The sequence below is a fragment of the Taudactylus pleione genome, unplaced genomic scaffold (genome assembly GCF_031769625.1).
Source record: "Taudactylus pleione unplaced genomic scaffold, aTauple2 ptg000547l, whole genome shotgun sequence".
Lineage (NCBI taxonomy): Eukaryota > Metazoa > Chordata > Amphibia > Anura > Myobatrachidae > Taudactylus > Taudactylus pleione.
Genome location: NW_028284949.1, coordinates 1985020 through 2005998, shown reverse-complemented (window position 1 = coordinate 2005998; position 20979 = coordinate 1985020).

Sequence of the window (20979 nt, the reverse complement as noted above, 5' to 3'; positions counted from 1 at the left end):
TATCTATACTGCATGTCATATACAATCCGTGGTTTCTACAATGTATCTCCTACTATAATCCTCATATGTATACTGTATCTATACTGCAGCTCATATACTGCCATGGCCAAAAGTTTTGAGAATGACACAAGTATTGGTTTTCACAAAGTTTGCCGCTTCAGTGTTTTTAGACCTTTTTGTCAGATGTTACTATGGTATACCGAAGTAACATTACAAGCATTTCATAAGTGTCAAAGGCTTTTATTGACAATTACATTAAGTTTATGCAAAGAGTCAATATTTGCAGTGCTGAACCTGCTTTTTCAAGACCTCTGCAATTCACCCTGGCATGCTGTCAATCAACTTTTGTGCCCCATACAGACTGATGGCCGCCCATTCTTGTCTAATCAATGCTTGGTGTTTGCCAGAATTTGTAGGTTTTTGTTTGTCCACCCGCCTCTTGAGGATTGACCACAAGTTCTCAATGGGATTAAGGTCTGGGAGTTTCCTGACCATGGGCCCAAAATTTAATTGTTTTGTTCCCCGAGCCCCTTAGATATCACTTTTGCCTTACGGCAGAGTGCTCCATCATGCTGGAAATACATTGTTCTTAACCAAACTGTTAGTGAGAAGTTGCTCTTGGAGGATGTTTTGGTACCATTTTTTATTCATGGCTGTGTTCTTAGGCAAAATTGCGAGTGAGCCCACTCCCTTGGCTGAGAAGCAACCCCACACATGAATGGTCTCAGGATGCTTTATTGTTGGCATGACACAGGACTGATGGTAGCGCTCACCTTTCCTTTTCCAGACAATCGTTTTTCCAGATGCCCCAAACAATCTGAAAGGGGATTCATCAGAGAAAATAACTTTACCCCAGTCCTCAGCAGTCCAATCCCTGTACCTTTGGCAGAATATCAGTCTATCCCTGATGTTTTTCCTGGAGAGAAGTGGCTGTTGCCCTTCACCAGGCTATCCTCCAAAAGTCTTCACCTCACTGTGCGTGCAGATGCACTCACACCTGCCTGCTGCCATTCCTGAGCAATCTCTGCACTGGTGGTGCCCTAATGCCGCAGCTGAATAAACTTTAGGAGACGATCCTGGTGCTTGTTGGACGTTCTTGGGCACCCTGAATCCTTCACAACTATTGAACCTCTCTCCTTGAAGTTCTTGATCCGATAAATGGTTCATTTAGGTTCAATCTTACTAGCCGCAATATCCTTGCCTGTGAAGCCCTTTTCGTGCAAAGCAATGATGACTGCACGTGTTTCCTTGCAAGTAACCATGGTTAGCAGAGGAAGAATAATGATTTCAAGCACCACCCTCCTTTTAAAGCTTCCAGTCTGTTCTAACTCAATCAGCATGACAGAGTGATCTCCAGCCTTGTCCTCGTCAACACTCTCACCTGTGTTAACGAGAGAATCACTAACCTGATGTCAGCTGGTCTTTTTGTGGCAGGGCTGAAATGCAGTGGAAATGTTTTTGGGATTAAGGGGGTCATTCAGTACGCTCGCAAGTGGGTCGATGTTCCCCACTGCGCATGCTCACGACGGAGGGAGCTCCGTCGTGCGCTTGCGCGAGACCCGACGAGCGAAGGACTTTCCTTCGCTCGGAGTGTCTCATCAAAGGGGGCATGCTGTCGATGGTGACTGACAGCACGCCCCCTTTGGTGGGTGTGCCGGGGGCGTGCCTGCCAGACGGAGGCGTTCCCAAGGGAACGCCTACCGTCTGAAGCCGTCCCCACTGAAATCACTAGTGATGTCAGTGGGAGTGATTTTGGCTCTGTTAGAGCCAAAATCACTCCTGGCTTTGCGGTTGAGAAACTCAACCGCAGGCTTTTACTCGCAGTTCCGATGGTCGCGATGGTCAAGACCATCGCGACCATCATTTTGCACGCTCGTATATGCTGTGGGTGGTGACCCACAGCTATACGAGCGTCCAGGAGGACGCTCCATATTAATGGAGGTGGGCCCTGATTCAGAGCGAGCGCTCTGGTCAGAGCGTCCGGCTCTGAATCAGGGCCTAAGTTCATTGTCATGGCAAAGAGGGACTTGGCAATTAATTGCAATTCATCTGATCACTCTTCATGACATTCTGGAGTATATACAAATTGCCATAAAAACTGAAGCAGCAGACTTTGTGAAAACCAATACTTGTGTCATTCTCAAAACTTTTGGCCATGGCTGTACACTCTGTGGTTTCTACAATGTATCATTATAATCTTATGAATACTGTATCTATTCTGCAGCTCGTATAGACTCCATGGATTCTACTGTCTGGCCTGGATAACAAATTTTAAAAGTTATGATTTTTTTTTGTTCCAATGGGGCTGCAAAGTGAATCATCAGGGGTATAAATTACCAATAACAACCCCCAAAAGGAGGTCACACAGGTAAATTCCCATTTATTAGCAACCCCAGTTTGACATCAATTATCTGTCATCTGGTTACGTCACATCCACATTGTGTACAGTTAGAACATTTGTTTATATTTCCTAAAATTTCAGCAAGTATCTAATGAATGTAGTTTGAGGCTGTGCAGGAGACTGTACTACCAAACGTATACATCAAGTAAAGTCTTTACATGTATGTTGCTGCACAATAAAACCGATCTATTGAGTTATATAATGTGCATTAAAATTGCATACTCAATATGCAGCAGTTATAACGCTTATATATAGGCTTAGATCGATGCATGATTGTGTAGGATCTCCTTCCAATCTTATTACTAGAAATTCTCCCTTAGTAAGTGTGTGTGTGTGTGTGTGTGTGTGTGTGTGTGTGTGTGTGTTTGTATGTGTGTATATGTATATGTATATATATATATATATATATATATATATATATAGCGCTTTTAAAACAAAAAATGCGTAGGATCTCCTGCCACTAATATAATTATTATTACTCCCTTAGTAGTTTACACTTTACATGTTTGTCCATGTCTAGGGACTATCTTTTGTAATATTTCGCTGTACTATAATTTGTGTATAATTTTCTTTTTATTTAGAAAAATAATAAAAGTTATGATTTAAATAAGAAAAAGTGCGCCATAACTAGAAGACGACAATTTTCTGCTTTTGGTTTTTTGTAAACAAATTGTCCTTCCAGACCCGGCTTTTATCTCACCATGATAGAAATTCCACCAATCATGCTGCAACACGTATTTCAGGAAAGATTTTCATCATCCAATTAAAGGATCCTACTTCTCTGTGTCTTCAAAGTAGACCTTAATAATCGATCAGAGAATATTCTCATCCCCTGAGTGTTCTCACTCAATTTAGGCAATTACTAGTTCACTGTAGTTTATATTATTTATAACTCACCCTCAGCATTATTTGTGTACAACTAATAATCTTTTCCATTGTCACCTGCATATATTATACAATATAGATATCCCCCACAATTCATCTCTGTATGTCTCTAAAATATATTTCAATTATATTAAATAATTTCTGGGATCTAGGAATAATACAATATACATTGTCAAAATTCCTAAATATATACACACATATTTCCAGTTGTGTCCAATTACCCTCCTAAATCCATCAGTTGGATCCAATTGTAATCCAGTGGTCAGCCAGAGGGAGTGCGCTGCTATGCCAATAAAGCCAGTCTGTCCCAGAAGGGAATTGCCAGTGCAACAAGTCACTACTCCTGGAAGCTGCTTGTTACTGTGCTCCTCGCTGTGGTTGTTGGTTCGGTCCTAGTGCCCTGTGGACACCCTTGTTGGCATTATACCTGCTCAATGCATGGTTGAGTCACGATCCTCAGTGCCAGTATTGTTTTTTTTTTTTTTTTAACTCTATTCATTTTTCAAGAAAGAACATTTGCATGAAGTATACATTTCACACTTCTACAATTAGCAGAAGAAAAACAATGACAGTAATGTGTTTCCATTACATATTAAAGAAAATACAATGAAGTGTACAAATGAGTATTGACATTCAATAATCCTTGTTTTACATTCATGCATGATAAAGTACTAAAGTATTTCAAGGCAAAATGTACTTCAGAAAACCATAAATTATGCTGTTTAATAACGGAACACATGTATTTGAGAAGACGGGAGGAAAACACACGAGGATGGTGGGAAGGGGGGAGAAGTGAATGAGATGTGATCTCATTGTAATCTACTGTCAGACCAATCTATAAAAGAAAACAAAATAGAGCATTAAGGAGGCGTAGAAGATTCTGCGAGTAATTGCCTATGAAGAAACCATTGTTTGTTCAAACACTTAAAAAATTTGAGATTGGGTATGACGGTCCAAAGAATCTAAAGACCCCACGTTTACAATAATTTACCATGTACCTCTGCAAGAGACTGTGACGGCTTAGAAATTCAATGAGTCAAAATTATTTTCCTAGAAACTGACTAAAACAGTTAGAAAAGTGTTTTAGTAACAGTTTCTAGGAAAATAATTCTGGATAAAATAAAGCTGCATCCAACTAGGGATCTGTGAAAGCATTTCTGTCATCCACCCAGTCAGCAGCACATCTAAAGAACGTGGATAAGGAATATGTAGTATAATCGGGGACCCCCACTCCACCAGCTTTCCTTGGGGCCAAGAGCTTATCCAAAGCTATATAAGATTTTTTTTCCCTTTCCAGAGACAATTAGTCATAATTTTACGTAGATATATAATGTCACGTTTGAGGAGACCTATGGGCAGCATCTGCATGACAGAACAGTTTCGGAAAGACAATGCTCTGAAGAACCGATACTCTAACCAGGATGGACAATGGTAATAACTTCCAATTATCGAGTAAAGAAGTTATCTTCATATAATCTGGAGAGATCTGCAGTGATCTGAATCCCCAGATATTTAATCTTAGGTTCTTTTAATGTAGCTACTACTATCAATGGAGATTGAGAAAGTAAACTTTGGGAGTTCCCTAGGGTGAGAAGTTCGGACTTCGCAACATTGATACGATATCCCACTCTTTTCCCGACACTCTTTTTAGAGAGTGTCGGGTAATGAGGAAGTGGGATCTGAAACAAAAAGTAGCGTATCATCTGCGAACAATGCAAGTTTCAGTTCAATGTTGCCAATCCGGACTCTTTTGAAAGTAGTGGATACTCGCAGGGCAATAGCCAAGGGTTCTAGCGCAACAGCAAATAAGTGGGGGACGCCTTGCCTTGTTCCTTTACATATATAAAATGGTGTAGAGTGGACTCCATTGCAGGATATCTGTGATTGTGAATTAGAGTATAGCAGTTTAATCAAGTTAACAAACGTTTCAGGGAAATCAAAACAGGAGGGTGGAGAATAAATGATCCCAATCAACCAAATCAAAGGCCTTTTCGGCATCAAGTGAGAGAATCAGATTATGGTTTGGCAGAGAAGAGGTAGTAGAGGCATAAACAGCGGATAAGACCCGCCGATCATTAAGTTCAGAATGCCTATCCCATATGAATCCTGTTTGGTCTGGGTGAATAATGTGAGGGAGGAGTGATTTTATACGATTTGCCAGAATTTTAGTGAGAATTTTGTAATGAAGGTTCAACAAGGAGATGGGACGATAGGAAGAGGTCTCTGCCGGGTTTTGGTAACACCTTAATTGTGGCGGTATTAAAATGTGAAGGTAGGAAATGTGTGAGGTAATTATAGAATTAAGGACTTGGGCTAACGTGTCGCCCATTCTAGAGAGTAGGATCTTGTAAAAGTCTGAGCTAAAGCCATTAGGGCCTGGAACCTTGTCTCCCCGAACCTGATGCACAACACATTGAATCTCCTTCGATGTGATTGGTAGTAAAATAGATTGTACCAAATCTGGTGAGAGTACCGGGACAGTCAAAGTATCCCAGAAGTCCCCACCGGGGAAGCATTTTCCTGATTATTAGGTGATGAGGAGCGAGAAGGCCAGGAGTATAAGTCTTCATAAAATGATCTCATCACTTGAGTTATGTCTGCTTTGTTAGTAGTTAGGTTACCCGGTGAATTTCTCAATGGTTGTGTAATCATAGGTGGACGTGTACCATTTAAAAGATTTGTAAGGAGCTTACCTGTTCTTTTGCCAAATTTATAGTATCGGTAATTAACCGAGAAGAGATAGTGATCACCCATATTCTGCATGAACTCGTCAAAATGAGTTTTAGCCAGAAGGTATTGTTGTTTAGTCTGGGGATTTGGTTGCATTTTGTATTGCTGAAAGGCTGACAACAGAGCAGCTTGGAATTCCATATAATTTGTGGAATATTTTTTCTTAGTGGAAACCTATGAAATAATTTCGCCTCTGTGTACAGCTTTTGCTGTCATCCAGAATAATACTGGATCAGTTTGTAGGTGTGAAAGATAATCAGTTTTATAAATTTCCCAAGCAGATTCCAACTTCTGCCGAAATTTGAGGGATTTGGTGAGATAGGTTGGGAATCTCCACAATTTAGGAGAATCATGGGTATTATCTGAGGTGTGCAATGAAGCTGATATCAGAGCATGATCTGAAAGAGATTGGTTTAATCTGTGCATCGGGAATAAGGAATGTGATATCAATATATAATCTATCCTCGCTAGAGTATGGTGGGCAGCTGATAAGCAAGTGTATTCCCTATCTGTGGGATGAATTGCTCTCCATACATCAATTAATTGTAAAGTTCCGGCCACCATGGGAACTCCCAGTTTCGGTAAGGTGAGTTTACGTGAAGGTTGTTGGGATTTGTCCAGGAAAGTTGAGGATACTAAATTGAAGTCTCCACATAAAATTAGTGGATCGGATAATAAAGGAGAGAAGAGCTATTCATTTTTGGAAAAATAATTTGGAGTATACGTTTGGGGTATATAGGTTGCAAAGCAAATGTCGTCTATTAATTTTAAGGGAAATTATTACATATGGACCCTCTGAATCCTCATGAATCTGAATGATCTCAAATGGTAAGTGTTGCTTTATTAGAATAGTTACTCCTCTAGCCTTAGAGATAAATGAACTAGAACCAATTACGGACCAACCCAACATCTTCAATTTAGCTATTTCTAACGGTAAGAGATGGGTCTCTTGAAGAAACGCAAAATTAACATTTTGCTTATTGAGGTATAACAAGATCTTTCTTCATTTTGCCGGAGAGTTAAAACCTCCTATGTTCCATGAACCTATGTTTAACTTAGGCATATATTAAGAAAAGAGACAAACTAAATTTGATATAAACAACCATCAATGCAGAGATGTAATCACATAACTGATGTATAGGTGATGGGGACGGAAAGGAATGACATAAGGGGGACAAGACAATAGGACATGAAAGTTATCAGTGGTTACATAAAACCATTGTAAATATAAGAACATATAACAACAAATAGGTGACCACAAGCTTCTGGTCAATATAACTATATAGGTAATTTATAATGCACACGAATATAAGACCTAACAGTAAATGGAGGTGGGCTCTGGCCACACAACCCAGACATAAGTGTAAATATAGTTATGTGAATCCTGAAGAATCATCAGAAATAGCTGTAGAGGGAGGAGGAAATCGAATCCTTTAGTTGGTATACAGAGAATAACAATGCTGTTAAGAATTTCCATTCAAATTAAGTGAAATAGATTATGTCTACAAAATAGAAAGTAACTTTAGAAAAAAACAAGCTAGCATGAACTACACCGCACAAAGTTGAGACTGATATGGTGCGAACATAATCTGGACAGAAAATCATCGCAGGAAGGAGGGGGTCACTGATGTTGGTTGAACTTGATTGATAGAGTTCCTTTAAATATGCTTCGGCATCCGCAGGTGACAAGAAGTCTTTATGGGAAGACCCTTCATATAATCTGAGACGTGCAGGCTACAACAACCCAAATTTCCGGCCCTCTGTGCAATCAACTGTGAGCAAGTAGGTGAAAAAGCCTTACGGGCCCTAGTTAGCTCTACAGAGTAGTCTTGGAAAATGAAGAGCTTATGGCCTTCCCATTGTAAATTTTTGGTTTTGTGTGATGCGGACCAAATAGTGGATTTGTGAAGATCATTTGGGCATCGGAACAAAGTCACCTTCGGAATAGGTTTATACGGATTTTGGGTTGGTCCGACACGATGAACCCTTTCTATAACCAAATCTCGGCATTCCTGTTCAATCCGCAAAAGAGAAAGGGGGTGTTTTCTGTACAAAATGCGCTAGAGATAGGCCTTTAAGTGATTCAGGCAATCCCACCAACCTTACATTGTTCCTACATGAACGGTTCTCTATATCGTCCAATTTGTTCTAGATTTGATCATTATCAGTAGTAAACTGTTTCACAGACTGCTTTAATCTCTCTGTATCATGAATGGCATCACCGATTTGATATTCAGCGTGTGTGATCCTTTTTGTGAGAATCTGTATTTGGCCAGTGATGTCACACACAGCCTGAGAAAGCAGGGTGTTATGGTAGCTTTAATCACCTCCACTACATCTTTATATGTGACTGGGGAGTCAGGAGGGCGACATAGAGGCTGGGGTGTTAGACAGATCCGCTGCTGATTTCTTAGATGCAGGTGAGACGATCCGAGCCCGAGTCAGGTGCCATGTTTCCGGCTGAGCACCGTTTCTCCTGTCTCTGCACCGTGTTAGCCACCGGCTGCTGGCTCTGCATAGCGGCGGTTAGGACATAATGGTCCATCGCGGTCGCGGCTGTGCACAGTGTCAAGTAGAGGGGGTGGCTGGAGGCTTAAAAGCCTTTAAAAGCTGTATGTCAGGGTGGCAAGGACGGAGCTCAGAAGACTCCGGTCCTGCTCCACCAAACCCGGGAACGGGAAGTCACCAGTATTGTTTACCCCTGCTAACCACGTTTGGTCTGGTAACATCCTATTTAGCTGGTTCTGCTCCGCAACCCAGCACATGCCGTGTAGCTGGTTCTGCTCCATAACCCAGAACATCCCATATAGCTGGTTCTGCTCCGCAACCCAGCACATCCCGTATAGCTGGTTCTGCTCCACAACCTAGCACATCCCATAAAGCTTAGAAAGTAGTGGCAATAGTACCATGCACCCTAGTGTCACTCACACTTCACCAGAAAATTAAAACAGAAAAATATTACCAACAATATTCCTCAGGCACTCTAAGTAATCTAGGCCTCAATAAAAAAAATAAGAGAGAATCCATAGTGTAGTACATTTAAAATATTTTTCCTTGATGTATCTTATAAAAATGACCCCACTCTTATTCAGACTCGTACCATTAGGGATGGTCTACTATGAATAAAGTAGACAAACCAGCATAGATAAAACCTTGTGGCTCTCCTCCAGAGATGAGGTTTCCTTTCTTTTTAAGAAACACTGTCTCCAATGTAGTATATGTGAAGAAAAACAATTCCAAAATAGTGTAATACTATTTAATTCCAAACACAAATTAAAACATGAATTTAAAAGATATAATAAAACAAGTGCAAGTGGGGAATGAATGGACCCTCACCAGATGAATTGGTCTACCCTTTTAGTAGACAACAGTGCATAAGTCCAAACATCGGGCGTTCCTGGCAGTTGTCAAACGGACCTGCTGGGAAGTGTCCAGAAAAATCCCCACTCAGCTCCACCAAAGCGTTTCGATATGTCTGTATCTTTTTCAAGGTATGAGGAGACATGCTAACCTTCCAATATATACCCTGCCTAATGATCCTAACAATCAACCACTCAAACCTATTGCCAGACATGGATCAACTAGCCAGACTAAAACCCATAGCCTCCCTGTTTATCTATGCTGGTTTGTCTACTTTATTCATAGTAGACCATCCCTAATGGTACGAGTCTGAATAAGAGTGGGGTCATTTTTATAAGATACATCAAGGAAAAATATTTTAAATGTACTACACTATGGATTCTCTCTTATTTTTTTATTGAGGTCTAGATTACTTAGAGTGCCTGAGGAATATTGTTGGTAATATTTTTCTGTTTTAATCCCATAAAGCTTGTTCTGCTCCTCAACCCTGAAAATCTCATATAGCTGGTTATGTTCTGCATCCCAGCACACCCATATAGCTGGTTCTGCTCCGCATCCCAACACAACCCGTTTAGCTGGTTCTGCTATCTGCTAGAGACTCACCCACTACTACCCTCACCTCGTCGGTGACAAAAACCTACCATAATCTGACAGAGGTGGTACATCTCCAATCATGTCACATTACCCTCCTAAACCCATCAATAATTGGATCCAATTGTAATCCAATGGTCAACCAGAGGGAGTTCCTGGGCCAATCAGGGTGCTGCTATGCCTATAAAGCCAGTCTGGCCCATGGGGAATTGCCAGTGCAACAAGTCACTTCTCTTGGAAGCTGCTTGTTACTGTTCTGCTCCGTAACCCAGCACATCCCATATAGCTGGTTCTGCTCCAAAACCCAGCACATCCTGTATAGCTGGTTCTGCTCCGCAACCCAGCACATCCCATAAAGCTGGTTCTTCTCCGCATCCTAGCACATCCTATATAGCTGGTTCTCCTCCACATCCCAGCACATCCCGTAAAGCTGGTTCTGCTCCGCAACCCAGCACATCCCGTATAGCTGATTTCTGCCTTGCATCCCAGCAAATCTTGATTAGCTGATTCTGCTCTGCAATCCAGCACATTCTGTATTGCTGGTACGGCTCTACATTCCAGCATCACCTCTAGTACAACACTTTGTCAATACACAGTGCATCTAGTGAACTTCACCATCTTGGATACACTACATAGTACCTCCTCATTTATGCCTATCTGCTAGAACCCCCCCCCCCACTACCCTCACCTCATTGGTGACAAAAAAACACCATGATCTGACAGGTGGCACCACGAAGTAGTTCAGCTGCTTATTGAATGTATTAAAAGTATATTTATTTCTTAAAGTATCTGTGTGAGTGAGTTTGGCATGAAGCAAACATTGTTGTACTGGTGAGAAGGAGTCCTACCTATCCACTGATTGTTTTGTAACCCCGTAGTTTTTTATGCACCAGATTGGAAAATTAAACAAAATATTGAACTGAAGCAACAGACACAATTAATTTATTGAAGTTTATGGCATTTTGAAAACAAATAAAATTTTATTGAATGGCACAAAACTGAAAAACACTAATGTAAATAGCACTGACATCACAAATATAAAATCAAATGAAGTTTAATATAGTTGAAAAAAAAATAGCAACATATTGTATGCAAACAGCACAACTTTAAGCACAACGTTGCCAATTGAGATACCTTGGACTGCAGGAGCAATGAGTTGTTACTGCTAATAGTTAGATTACTAACAAACACAACTGGCAAAAGAGTACACCCCTACACCCCTGTCTAGTGCCTCTTTGTATTATAAAAGGTGGTGATACGGAATCGGTATGCAATGCCATTGCACGTATTGCCGGCGGACTAAATAGCAATGCTGGAAGCCCGAACCATCAGGATCACCTCTCCCCCCCCTAACCCTTCCTTAGTGGTGCCTAAACCTAACCCGGGGGATACCTAACCCCCTCTTCCCCTAGTCAGTATTTAGACGCCTATCTTTAGTACACAGTCAGGCTTCCAGCGTCGGCATTCCGGATGCCGGTAAATAAACTGCATCCCGGTGTTACATACTGTAACTATTGCAGGAAACCTGATACTTGGATTGTGAGATAAAGCATAAATTTGCTCTATAAATACTTGAGGGAATACGAATTTGGAAAGAGGTTTAAATAGATGGGGCCATGTTATGAGGCTGAAGGCCTTTAGTGCATTTAAGGCTACTACAGCACCCGGGCCCAATCCTGAAAGCGAATGAGAATGGTGAATGACTGATAAGACTCGTATATTAACAACAGAGTGTCTTCCCCAAATAATGCCCATCTGATCTGAGTGAATGATATAGGGTAAAATTATCTTAAGTCTTTCTGCTAAGATTTTCATTCACAGCTTATAGTCAAGGGAAATTGGTCTATACGAGCTAGGAAGCTATGGGTCTCTGCCAGATTTGGGGAGAACTTTAATAACTGCAGAAAGTGGGAGAGATTTATTTTGCAGTAGCTAATTAAATAGAGATACCAATGAATCACCAATTCTCATAGCTTAAATGTTATCAAATTTGCTGGATAAACCATCTAAGCCTGGGACTTTTGCTGGTTTCAAACATTGAATGGCCTTATTTACTTCCTCCAATGTGATTGGCTCAATAAGCGTCTGCACTAGGTCAGGAGGCTCCTGCCACGATGAAGTAGAAGTGATAGTGGAATGAATATCTTGAGGGGGAACAGAAGCTAAAGGAGAATAGGAATACAGGGACTCCTAAAATATCATAACATCTGTGATTTGGCTGTTGGAAGTAGTGAGAGATCCATCAGTTTAAGAGGTTGGACTACTACTGGAGAACTGGAGCCAATAAGCAAAGTTGTTAAGAGTTTGCCTGTTTTGGTTCTGAATTTATGGTGTCGGTAATTGATTGCAAATAAATACTTGTCTCCCATGGTTTGGAGAAGTTCATCAAAGTGAAGTTTTACAGTTTGATAAGAGGAGTTCTTAGTGGTAATATTAGGGTGAGTGTTCTAATTTTGATAAGCCTATTTCAATTCTTGCTGGATCTCTAAGTAGTGACAAATTTGTTTTGGGTTGCGGCAAGAAAAAATTATAACTCCTCGTAACAGATTTACCTGCAAAAAATAGAAGGGTTGGAATCGGAATGAGAAAGTTTGGTAAGTCTATATTCCTCCCAAGCTGATTTTAGTCTATTGCAAAATTGAATTGAGTTAGAGCAGTGGTCTCCAACGTTAACTGAGGTGTGAGCTACTTCAGAAAAATTAAACCTCCTGAAGAGCTACTAAAATTGTAGAAAAAGAAAAAATTTGGCTAATAACCTGAACAATTTAAGGAAATCTAATGAAAAATAAAAAGTTTCATAGAAAATAAAAATGCATTTATTTATTACGGTGATATTGTTGTAGTTTATAAATAAAATATAAGCACTGGCACATTTCACTGTTAATTACCGGATCCAAGGAGAAACGTGCAGTAGAGGAGCAAAAGATGTAGGCAGGGCTGCTGTGTTATTTTCCGGCAAGGCTGGGTGGGTGTCATTCGCTCCGTTGTAGTGTAGATGCTGTGGGTGGAACCGCGGGAAAACACTTCAGGTGATTGCTGTAGAGCAGTGATTCCCAACCTCGGTCCTCAAGGCACACTAACAGTACTGGTTTTAGTGATATCCATGATTGTGCACAGATGGTTAAATCAATATAACTGAGGTACTAATTAAGTCACTTGTGCTCAAGTATGGCTATCCCTAAAACCTGGACTGTTAGTGTGCTTTGAGGACCGTGGTTGGGAACCCCTGCTGTAGAGCTTGCAGCAATCACCTAACATGCTTCCCTGTGGCTTCACCCATGGTGTCGATGCTATGGGGGAGCACATGTCAGAGGTCACTTCCTCCTAGTTGACTCAGCAGTACTGCAGCTAGGTGAGCTACCAAAATTAAGACCACAATCTCCTGGTAGCTCGCGAGCTACAGGTTGGAGACCACTGAGTTAGAGAGATGAGAGGGGAACCTCCAAAGACGGTAGGAACTTTTAGCCATTGTAAGACATAAACCATGTTAAGGCATGGTCTGATGGTTGTAGGCTCTATAGAAGCTGTGATAACTTCAAGAAAAAGTATTTGGGAAAGAAGAGTAGAGTCAATTTGGGAAAATGTATTGTGAGCAGCTTAGAGGCATGTCAATTCCTTATTTGTAGGGTAAAGAGCCCTCCAGACATTAACCGCTTGAAGATGTTTGGCAAATAGGGGCACCACCAGTGACTTCTGGTATAAAACAGTAACCCATAAAAAGAAAACCCTTTCAGAAAAAAACTGAGCTACCAATACAACCACTCGGTACGATATGTAAAAAATTAAATAATTAGATGGCAGGTACATTAATGATTCAATTCAGAGATATGCATATCAACCTTCAAACCATTCTAAAGGCAGGTTAAAGTAAACTTTGATTTAAAATAAAGGCTATACAATGCTAATGTCAGGCTGGCACAAAAAGAGCCAATATACAGTGGTAAGGGGAAACCATTAGAGACAAAAGAGTACTTGTAAACATATGGCAAGCAGCGTTAACAAGTAAATAATATAACCTAGTATAGCAAGAAACAACCAGATGTTATAGGGATAATCTCAATTATGCTGTCGATGAAACAGGCCTAAAAGAGTGAAAGCTAGGAAGCCAGTCTCAGAGCTATCTGCAGGTCAAGAATCAGTAATATCTTGAGAATCCCTCTCATATAATTCGCAAAGGTAGGAAGATGCGTCAGTGGGATTAGTTAAATAATTGTAAGAGGATCCCAACAAAATATGTTGGAATAGAATAAATAAACGAGTGTGATACAAATAAAAAATAAATTTTAACTCCATTTGTCATTAAAATATATTTTTCCCCAAAATGGAGCGTAAACAAGAAGTTTTACATTCCATTACCTCCAGTGAGCCCTGTTCCAATGGGCGGCCGTGATGTCTGGATGTTGCGCCTTTTGGAGTGCATTACGTCATAACTCTGGAACGCATGCTGCCGTGCTAGTACGCAAACAGTACACAATGTCACAAGTTCCTGCCTTGCGGCTAATTCGGCAGAGAATCCTATAATACTATGGCGCGTCTGGAACACATGTCGGTGAATGGAATGCAAACAAGCAATAGCAGTTCCGCACTCCTGTATTGCGTCCAGTCCGGCAGGAGTTCCAATTATAGACGCCAGCCATTTTCACCACCATATAGGTAGATACAAAATCGTTTATTTATAACACTAGATTAACACACCATTTTTTAGCCATTTAATCCGGGCAATTTGTTTTTTTAGGCTAGTCCTCATTTGTTAATCACACTAATTCAAGCCTCAGTTAGGATGCGGTCCCTCATTATCATCTCAGGCGTCTAAGTAAGGACCCAGCTCACAGTGATTCATACTCTGGAAGCTGGCTGCCACATTTTGTTGCTCTTGGTCCACATTTTAAAAAAGTTTTTAAGTGAGTATGATTGGAATTCTTTATGCTGTTTTCCTGTTATTCCACTGTTGCACTTTAGAAGTCAGTTATTGTAAAAAGCTTGAGCACTAGTTGTTTTTGGAAAGCAATACTGTAAATGTGTAATCCATATATATATATATATACAGGTTGAGTCTCCCATATCCAAATATTCCGAAATACGGAATATTTTTAGCATGACTGACATAGTGAAAACTTTGATATTTGATGGTTCAATGCACACAAACTTTTTTTAAGGCACAAAATTATTAAAACTAAAGTATAAAATGACCTATAGGCTGTGTGTATTAGGTGTATATGACACATAAATGAATTTCATGTATGTACACACACTTTGTTTGAGGCACAAAATTACTGAAAATATTGTATAAATTTACCTTCAGGCTGTGTGTATAAGGTGTATATAACACATAAATGCATTCTGTGTTTAGATTTGGGCCCTATACCTAACACATTTCAATATTGTATGCAATTATTTCAAAATACGGAATATTCCGATATCCAAAATACCCCTGGTCCCAAGCATTTTGGATATGGGAGACTCAACCTGTATATATATATATATATATATATATATATATATATATATATATATATATATATATATATATATATATATATATATATATATATATAAACAGTCCACCAACTGCCAGCACTCCCTCCGATGGGTTAAATAGCTCCGGTGCACAGTTCCAAGATGTAATCATACAAAAGCTCCAACAGAAGAACTCTGAGTGCCGTTCTTCTGTTGGAGCTTTTATATATATATATTTTTTTTTATTATTATTTTTTATTTTATGCAGTCTATTTTTATTGAAAACCAAATCAGTAGCAGATCATTTGAAAAAGGTATATACGATATACCATCATAGCAAACATAGTCAACAAGATAAAATGTTTACATAGGAGATGAAGTAGAAGTAAATAACATAGTAATCATTATTATGCCTGGTTCAAATCCACACAATACAAAAATACTAAATAAAATAAATAATTCTAGAAAAGAAAAAGGAAAGAGAGAGGATGGAGGGGGCGAGGGGAAAATTAGATTGTCACCATATCTATGAAAGTAAAACAGGAAGGTGAGAGACGAGGTAGATATTATATTCTGAGGACCCCTTAAACGCCAGCCAATCAAACCAGGTGGCCGTAAAGGCAGAGGAAGTCAATTACGAGGAGGCGGTAAGGTCTTCCATAGTCATGTAATGGTCAATTCTCTGGAACCGTCTGGAGATAGGAGGACGCACAGGAGACCTCCAGAAACATGGGATAGTTGCTTGTACCGCATTCATTAAAAGCCGGAGTAAAGATTTCTTGTACTGAGAAATGGACATATACATTGAAATGGACATATACATTAAGCCAAAACTCAGGCATGTCGGGAAGTGGGAGGCTAGTGATCTTCTCCGAGATCTCATGGATACTCCGCCAGAAGCCAGCAAGACCAGACAATGCCACCAACTATGCAGTGGAGTGCCCGGTTCCTGACCGCACCTCCAGCAGAGATCAGAGACCTGGAAACATTTGGCAGAGAATAGTGGGACATCTATACCATCGAGACAAAATGTTGTATTGCGTCTCAAGTACCTGTATTGAGGAAGAGCTGGCAAATGTATAACTAAATATCCGAGACCATTGATCCTCTGTCAACTCCCTGTTCAGGTCCCTATGCCATGCAGCAACATAAGCAGGCAAGTATCAGTGAGAGCCTCTGGACAGACATTTAATATCTATTTTGTATAAATTGTAAGTGGCGTTTGAGAGAGACACAATGATTCAAAATGGAGTTGGATCCCAGCCATCCTTACGGGTAGGCATCGAGGAGATAAAATGCCGAAATTGGAGGAAGACCCAAAATGAGTTAGGACAGAAGACCTAATGCACCCCCAAGTTCTGTAAAAGATCACAGTCCACCAGCATCCACCAAATGACCCAAATATGAAATACCCGCAGGCCAGGTGGAAAATCAGGATTATATAACAAAGGGGTTAGTAGCAAGACACCAGGGTTAAAAGAGGGGAGGTGCCTAATTTTGTCCAGCATTTAAGTAGGATCCATTATTGGATGTCAGAAACCAGGAATTTTTTAAGCCATGGAATGTCCGGGGTGGGAATAATAGCGGAATGACCCTCAATAAGTGGCCATTGCTTAGTGGCTGGACATCTAGACATCTCCACAATTCTAGCCAAGTGTGTCAAGTGGTAATAACTAAGAAAATGAGGGAGTTGAAGACCTCCCTTAGTGCAACTTTAGACAAGTATCCTTTGTGATAACCTGGGCCTACTGTTACCCCAAACAAATTTCCCTACCATACCGTGAAGTTCCTTAAAATAAGAGAGTGGGACCATAATGGGGAGTGTTTGGAACAGGTAAAGAATTTTTGGCAAAACATTAATTTTTACAATTTGATCTTTCCCTACCAAGAAAGCTGTAATGAGGACCATTTCAGAAAGTCAGTTTTAAATTTGGATAACAAAGGGGAAAAAGTTAAGATGGAAGAGGTTAGAATTGTCATTAGTAATGGTGACTCCTAAATATTTAAATTGATGTGGGTACCAATGAAACAAAAATGCTGCCTTCAGACCCATCACTACAGAGTCAGGTGCCGAGATATTAACAGCCACCGATTTTGCATAATTAATTTTAAACTTAGACAAGAGTGCAAACTTCTGAACTCGTGCATGAGAGCAGGGAAAGAGGTCACCGGGCTAGAGATGGAAGCAAGAAGATCAAACAATTCCCTACCTGGACGCCTTTGATGTCATCATTCAACCGCGTTGCCCTTGTCAAGGTCTCCATACAGAGCGCGAAGATCAATGGGGACAAGGAACAGCCCTGACGGGTACCGTTGCGAATTGGAAAACAGTTTGAAAGAGCCCCGTTAATTCACACCCTGGCTGAGGGAGAATATAAAGCAAGTATACGATGAAGACAGTGCGGACCCAAACCCAAGTGCTCAAGAAGACCCTCCATAAATCGCCAGTCTATTCGGTCGAATGCCTTTTCCGCATCAGTAGACAGGAGGACCACGTGGGATCCACCTCATCTGGCGAGGTGAATTAAATCAATCATTTTGGTAGTATTATCCTTAGCTTCTCTACTAGCAATAAATCCCACCTGGTCCCCATGAACCAAACCCAGGAGGAGAGGTCCCAGTCGATTGGCAAGAAGTTTAGCAAACAATTTTAAGTCTGTGTTCAGGAGAGATATCGGCCTGTAACTAGAGAACTGAGCAGGGTCCTACCCATCTTTAGGAATTATAGAAATATGAGCCTCGAGACTCTGAGGGGAAAAAGTTGTGTCACCCGAAACAGCATTACATGCCTTTAAGAAAAGGGGCATGTGAGTGGCTTTATACATCTTGTAGTAACTAATTGAGAAACCATCTGGGCCCTGAGTCTTCCCAGTCAGAGTTGCCAACAATGCCACCCCCAATTCTTCAACTGTAAATGGTTGTTCAAGGGAAGCTATATCTTCCTTAGCAATACGCAGGAAGTTAACAGAACAAAGATACGAGCTAATTGCTTCCTTTAATGAAGGCCATTCAGCATAGAAGTGGTCACCCCTTAAGTTATAAAGACTTGTATAATAAGCCTGGAAGGCCTCAGCAATCTCAGGGAAAGTATGAAAATTTCTCCCCCCAGAGTCTTGAATGGAGTGAACATAGGACTATATCCTCTGTGCCCTCAATGCTCTAGCCAGCATCGAGCTGGGTTTGTTACCCCATATATAATATTTATGTCTGCATTTTCGTATATCTAGCTTGGTCCTATCTTGGAGAAGATTATTAAGTGTCAATCTATCTTTTGTGAGCTCTTGCAGAACATCTGCTGAAAGTGAGGACTTGTGGGATGTTTCAAGGGCTTTAATATGATCTAGGAGCTGTATTCTCTGGGTCGTCTTTTCTTTTTTTAATTGCGAGCCCAACTGTATGCACTTACCTATTATAGCACACTTGTGTGCCTCCCAGACTACAACCGGAGACATCCCATGATCATCATTAAAAGATATATAGTCAGATATGGCAGAACCTAGGTCATCTTTAAGGCAGGGATCAGATAGTAAAAGCTTGTTGAGACGCCAGGTCCACGACTGGGGGGGGAGCCAAGTGGAATCTCACAGAAGCATACACCTGGGCGTGGACTGACCATGTGATTTGTCCAATCTCACTGCTATGGTAAAATTGTAAATATCTGTGATCAACCAGAAAATAATCAATTCGGGAATATACAGAATGAGGGGCAGAATAATAAGTATAGTCCTTAACAGCAGGATGTTGTATCCTCCACAAGTCTATTAGTTGATGGTCATGGAGAAGTTGAGGCATCCTACGACAGTCTCACAGCCGAAAATGAGAAGATGCGGTGGAACAGTCAAGGGTAGGATCAAGAGATCAATTGAAATCACCCCCCCAAAATCAAGTAGCCTTCCTTTAGAGGTTCCAGAAGTCGTAGAACTTTAACAAAAAAATGGTATTGGTTATGATTGGGGGAGTATATACGAACAAATGTATACATTTGGGCGAATACCTTACATTTGAGGACCTGACATCTACCTTCCACTAAAATGTGATGGGAAATCTCAGAAAGTGGTAATCTACAGGAGAGAAGGATCACTACACCTAAAGATTTTCCCAGAGCATTATCACTACAAAAAGTTTGAGGGTAATAGTAATTACCTAATTTGGGAAAAGCATGTAATTTAAAATGCATTTCTTGTAAAAATGCAACATCTACCTTTTCTGATCTAAGCTCTCTAAGTAGGGTAGAGCGTTTTTCAGGTATATTAAGCCTGTTTACATTTAAAGTGAATCATTTTATATAATTTCGATCTATGGATGCCATAGAAACCAAGGTGAGGAGGGTACATAAGACTGTGTCAGAATATACTCATCAGAGGCATAAATCGCCTGTTGAACCCTAAACAGAGTAGATATGGTGACAAAAGGAGGGATTGGAGCATAGGAAGGAGAGAACAAAGAAAACAAACATATAATAAACATAAAATAACAGACACAGATATCGATAAACAATGTCACACAAAAACCGCTGTTGGACCTATGAGGTTGACTAATACAACCCATGATCCAAAAATGTGATGCAGTATAACCCAACTGTAGTAAGGCGGCCACAGCCACCATCCGGGAACTAAGGAACAATTATACAAATAACAGCTAATGTCGACATGGTGTGTAACCAAGAAATGTGATAATCAGTGAAAAAAGGATACACATAACCTGTCTAGAGGTAAAACAAAAGTAGCATCACAGAAAAATTTGCAAAGGGCATATAATAAGCTTGCAGTAGAATATGAAAGGGGGAAAAAACTTCTGGGTATGGATCTTAAGTAGTTAGCAAAGGAACATCAAAGTTTATGCTCATAGAAAACAGTTGCTGAACACTAAACATGGCAGTCCCATCATCTGAGTAAATGAAGGAGTCTCGCATATAGTAAGAGAAAGTCTTCAGGTGACAGTCTCCAAGTGATCAGGGCGACCAGTTGCCAAAGTGTGCATTGTGCAGGCAGACAAGGAGGATCAAAGCGAGAAGACATTTGCTATCAATCAGCAAGGGACGGTTTTGAAATATCAAGGGCAGAACTAAATTTGTCCAAATCGTCAGGATCTTGGAGCGTAACCTGACGACCTTTATGGGAAACCTGAATGCTGAGTGGAAAGCCCCAACAAAACCTAATGCCTTTCTGTTTCAAAATATTAGTAAGTGGTTTAAGAATGCGTCTCTGTTGAAGAGTATTCCATGCAAGGTCAGGGAATATTTGGATTTTACACCATTAAATTCAATGTACTCTAGCTTATGGGCTTTGCCGAGGATTTCTTCTTTTATAGTGTGATTGTATAAACGACAAATAATGTCTCTAGGAGACTCAGACTGGAGACCACGTAGACGAAGGCTCGATGTGCTCAGTCAGGTTCAGTTCCCATGATGTCATCGAAGACTTTGGTAAGCACGTCTACATTACCTATGGAGGTTATTGCGGCGGCCCATTATCTAGATCATCCAGACGTTGCTGCATGAGCTTCATCTCCTGAGCATGTATAGAGATAGTGGTATGCAGTTGAGAATGGAAAGT